Genomic DNA, 5,674 nt, shown 5'->3' with positions numbered 1-5,674 from the left:
ATGTTATAAACTCACTACATCAGGGCCTGTGAAAAATCTGACAAGGAGGCCCGCCAAAGAACCCAGCCAAGGGGCCCTGCTGCAGAATGGAGGCCATGGATATCAGCATGGGCAAGTTGGACATTAGCTCAGATGCCCCCTCCATAATTTTGGGTGCCCTAAATTTGAACGAAATTAATTCATCGAGCGATCAAATATCTTTGACCATATTCGTGAATGCCTCCGAATTCCTATTTCCCAAGGCACCCTGAAGTCAGCCGCCGCCCCCCCCCAATGTACTGTTTTTGTTGCTGTTGCTGCAACTTCTGTTAGCAAATGAAAAGAATCGAATTTCAACACTCAATATATGATTTGTTTGTTTCTCCAGACAGTATTATGATGATGATGACGCCACTGTTGAGAGGGTATAAAAGCGAAGGACGTAATAGGGTTCCTTGAAAAGTTCGGGAGGTTGGTTGGGAACTTTTGTGGTTGGGTGCCGAGTAGAGTTGAAATGAAGAAGATCCTATGCATCTTCTTCTGTCGTGCAAAAATCTAACGAAGGAGAGGGTTCATTTCAGAAAAGAACTTAAGAAACTGTCTATTTCTTGGCCGCCTGCATTGTCCGATTTGGTCAAATCAAAGGAAGTCCTTCGCATTCTAAAAATATATGTACAAAATATCTTTGCGAAAAAATAATTGGTTTCTATTTTATTTTTTGTATATACAATGTGTACATTCTCATTTTCCTTGCAAGTGCTGTTTTCGATTCTTGAATAATTAATCAAAATTTCCATTTAAGTACTAATTATTATTATTATTATTGTTATTATTATTATTATTTATTTTTTTTTTTCTCACTATCTTTGTATGTATGTATTGGTGTGTGTATATATATGTGTATGTGTGGATATATATATATACTTATGTGTGGTCGTATATTTTTCTATTCATGTGTGTGTATTGAATTTTTTTTTTTTTTTTTTTTTTTTCATTGATACCATATGGCATTCACTGGTGCAATATTGCGCTTTGAAGTGCATTCGTATATTGTTATTGTACATACTGATCTGATTTTTCCTTTCTTTTGTATTACGCTGTATTGCAAATTTTGAGTTTCTTGAACCGTATATGTTTGTTGTTGTTACTTACGTTTGTAAGCCTCGTGGTATACTCTGTGGAACACGGGGAGTTGTTTCTGAAGGACCCAAATAAAAAAAAAAAAAAAAAAAAATGTCCCGTTTTTACTCATATTTTCAACAAAGTATGAAGATAATTTTCATTAATTATAATAGTTATAAGTTGAAGGGGGGACAATATGACTCGCATTTGACGGGATATTGTCCCGAAATTTTTGCCATTACTACTTTACAAAAATACCCCGTTATGTCCCGTATTTTCAACGAAGTCCATGGGGATTTTTATTCTGTATTGAAATTCTGCTTGATGAAATTTGTGAGGAGCTGAGAAATTTCCCAAATAATAATTGCTGAATACTTATACTCCTTAAGCACAGTTTCCGTCCCACTAGGCCATTGTTTGGTCAGTCATATGATTGCACATTGTTTTGGTCACTCAAATACTTTTTCCAGCCTGGCCCAGGTCTTTGCTGATATGTCTTCGTTGAGACAGAGCGGTGGGCCATGGTCTGGTTAGGAGGAGGTCACTCAAATGCTTGCACACTCTCTAGGTAAGTCCTCCAAGTGCTGTGGATTTTTTTTTAAAGGCAATATCTCTCTCTCTCTTGTTAAAATTCAGAACAAAGAACAGCTTGGAATATCAGTGTAAAAATAACGTTTTCTTCTTTGAAAGTTCTCCGGGTTTCGGGATTTTTAATCCTTAGGGGACATTCAAGTATTACGTCGGCATCCGGGGGGGGGGGGGTTCGGATTTGCTGACTTTTGATGACGAGGGGGGGAGGGGTTTGAAGGTTGCTTACGTCATCAACCACCCCTTTCTGAAGATATGAAATATTCTAAGCTGCTGACGAAATTTTGCTGACGGGGGGAGGGGGGGGGGAGCGGGTCAAAAATGGCTGAAGATCTGCTTACGTAATATTTGAATGGCCCCTTAGATCAGGAAAGTGGGGTCATCAACCCTTCAGACATCGCTTGCCATATTGAAACTTCCCACGAAACACGCCCATTCTAGTCTTTTTTACTACCTGTGTCTCCAAGTCACTCTTTTGGTCATCACACGCTTGCACACTGTTGTGGCCACTCACACGCTTGCACGCTGTTTCGGACACTCACACGCTCACAAGCTGTTTTGGCCACTCACATGCCTGCACACTGTTTTGGTCACTCACATATGTACTTGTACACGTACTAGTTCACTCTTCGATAGCTCACTGGATGGTTTGTTGCAAAGCCATGGAGAGGCCAAGGTGAAGGAGAACTTCATAGCCCACTCCTTTGATCATTTACACATGCTCTAGGTCAGTCTTTTGGTCATTCACAAGTTTCCACATGCTCTACGTCACTCTTTTGAGCATTCGCGGGTTTACACGTGCTCTAGGAGGTCATGCTATTGGTCCTTCACATGCTTTCACCCTTTCTAGGTCAAATATTTGGTCATTCGCATCCTTGCACACGCTCTAGGCCACTCACTGACCTGTCCTTTGCCATGTATGTGACTCTTTTGGTCATTCACGTGCTTCCTCATGATCCAAGTCATTCTTTTGCTCACTCACGTGATTGCGAACTCTATCACTAACTAACTAGGACAATCACTAACCTAGTCCCTTACTGTTTGAGCAGCTGCGGATTTAATGAGATTGATACAAATTTTGCCGCTGTTCTCCCACAAGCTTTCTTGGCCAATCATTCCTCAAATTTGCCGCCCCTCTGAACTTGCCGCTCTGTGCTGTAGGCCTATAAAAAAGCCCCCCCCCCCGCCCCGTAAATACGCCCCTCACTGGTCACAAGGGACTCAAAATAACTGAAGATAGAATAATTCAGAAAATTATATAATTTATTAATTCTGAAATATATAATTTCTTTCTACTGGAAAAATTTCTTACCAATTATTTCTCTTAATTATTCCGAAATAGCTTTAATTAATTAATTGAATTACAATTATTTAATCGAGTTATTTATTCCGGTAATTCTGTAATTACCAAAATACTACTTGCATTAATTTTCAAACAGTTTCTTTTAATTATTTGTAATTATTCATAACAATTGGAATTATTTTTCTTTTCATCAATTCCGAAATTATTTCTTCCACTAATTCGGAAGAAATATTTTATTCGAAAATTATTATTTTTTCAGTAATTCTAGAATTATTCTCCTATTAATTAGAAACTTTTATCCAATTATGAAATAATTTTATGAAATTCAATTAAAAGAAATAATAATTTCCATAATTGCGAAATTATTTCTTTCATGAATCTAGAGTTATTTTTTTCATAAAGTGTATTTTTTAGAATGTCTGTTTATTCTGTAGGTAGATATTCCTTTTTCTAGATGCTGACTTTTCCCCCAAAAACTGTTAGGGGCCTCGTACTCCTGCTCTCACTGGCCTCATGGCAGGGCCACACATCGGGGGTGAGGAAGAAGGAGCAGGCTGATCTGGTGACCCGGACGCTGAACAAGAGGGAGCGCCAAATCCACCCTTTAACAGCTTCTTCTACACGCAAGGGACGCCAAAATTTTGGCTTGCCCCGGGTCACAAAGCGACCCTGCCTGCGGGTGTAATCAAATTAGTATCCCCTCCAAATCTACCCCCCCCCTATGCTAGAGCCCTGTCAGCCCCACTCTTGTGGGGGGAGGCCCATCATGTAGGTCTAACAGTGCCGTCTTTACGCATGGACCCACCCGTGCGCGGCCCGGAGATATCAAGAGCGGGGGGAAGGGGTAGGGGCTCATAAAAATTAGATGTGCTTGAAATTTTCGAGAGTAAGCTTATAAATTGGTAGACAAGAATTTCTAGGCAGGGGAAATTAGACTTTGAAAATTTACTTTACCTGGGAGCCCATGATGCTTTTCAGATGGCCCTGGCCTCTAAGGTACATGATTACCCCCCCCCCCGCCCCACCGAATAGGCGTCGAGATGGTCCAGGATCTATTGGGCTCCGAAAATACAGATTTTCCTCTCACTATAATTATTCACTTGGCTTTTTTTCGTCACATCTAAATTTTTTTATTAGTTCTCTGTGCCCCCCCCCCCGTTATGAAATATCCCAGTATCACAAGGGAGCCATACGGCGCCGGTTGAGAAACACTGCTCTGAAGTGAACTTCTGGGGCTGTTCAAGTATTACGTCAGCAAATTTTTAGCCATTTTTGCCCCCCCCCCCTCGTCAGCAAAAGTCAACAAACCTCTGCCTCCCCCCCCCCCTTGTCAGCAAAATTTCGTGATCAACTCTGCCACCTGCCTCTTAACGCATATTGGTGGGATCAGAGACTTTTTTTAATTAAAATTTCGGAACAGAAAATCCTTTTATATGTTATTCATAGGCGGCGATAGACTTGGAAGTCCTGGGGGGGGGGGGTGGCACGATGACAATGATGTCAATTCATATATACATTTATACATTAGATCAGTCGACTCCACCTTTGACGCTGGGGCCCCCGTATCTCCGCCCATGATGTTATTATATTCAATTTCTGTTAATTTCAATGCTATTTGAAGAATTCAAAATTTGTCTTTAAGAAATTCATTGCGACCGACCCTCGAAGCTACATATGGTAAACCCTTGGTCCGCTAACCAAATTTGGCCCTGGAGGTTACCTGATAAAGCCTGCCCCTCACAAACCTAATTTTGTAAAAATGGCAACTAAACGGCGCATTTTCAGATCACTTAAGTGACCCGTGGCACAGTTCCAGAACACTTAAGCAATCCGTGGCACATTTAGAGATCCCTTGAGTGGCATGTGGCACAGTTTTAGAGCACTTAAGCGGCTCCCAGTATGGTTCTACATCACTCAAGTTACCCCGCGGCCCATTCCCAGATTATTTACGCGATCCGTGGCATAGTTACGGATCACTTGAGTGATACGTGGCATAGTTCCAGAGCACTTAAGCGGCCCGGATACATTTCCAGTTCACTTGGGTCTGCGAAACATTAAAGATCCCCAAAGTAGCTCTGTAGGAGGGGACTCATCAGTAGGGAGAATGTTAGTTCGTGTGCCCACAAACCACCGAAATTTTTTTTTCGTTTTTAGTGCAAAAAGTAAGATGCCATTAAGAATATTTCATATTTTCATAAAGCATGGCCCCCACAAGGGGGAGGCTGACAGGGCTCCAGCCCTGGGGCCCGGGACGATTTTCATCATTTTTTTGTTTTTTCACGCCATAAATTCATTATAAAGGAGCCCATGAAAAGTCTGGTCTGGGGGCCCGCCAAAAGTCCCATCCTAGGGTCCTAGGGGCCCTGCTCCAGGATGTGGGGGCCATGCATAAAGGGTGGCTGATGACGTAAGCATCATCCAAATCGCCCCCCCCCACTTCCCCCTGGTCATCAAAAGTCAGCAAATCGGAAACAGCCCCATCGATGCTGACGTTATACTTGAATGACCCTTCTAAACATGAAACAGGCCGAATCCATGGAGGAAAGAATAAGAATTCCTCCATGGGCCGAATCAGTGATCAACTCTTGAGGAACTACTAGATTGCAGCACTTGATGATTCAGCTTGAGAGCACCGCAATAAAAGAAACAAAACTTTTAGAAGAAAAATATATGAAAAAAAAC

Source organism: Pholcus phalangioides, unplaced genomic scaffold, assembly GCF_987345545.1.
Source record: "Pholcus phalangioides strain wild (caught in Gottingen) unplaced genomic scaffold, Ppha-v1.0 ptg000032l_1, whole genome shotgun sequence".
In the NCBI taxonomy this organism is placed as follows: domain Eukaryota; kingdom Metazoa; phylum Arthropoda; class Arachnida; order Araneae; family Pholcidae; genus Pholcus; species Pholcus phalangioides.
The sequence above is the reverse complement of the archived record's forward strand: the minus strand, read 5'-3'. Positions refer to the sequence as shown.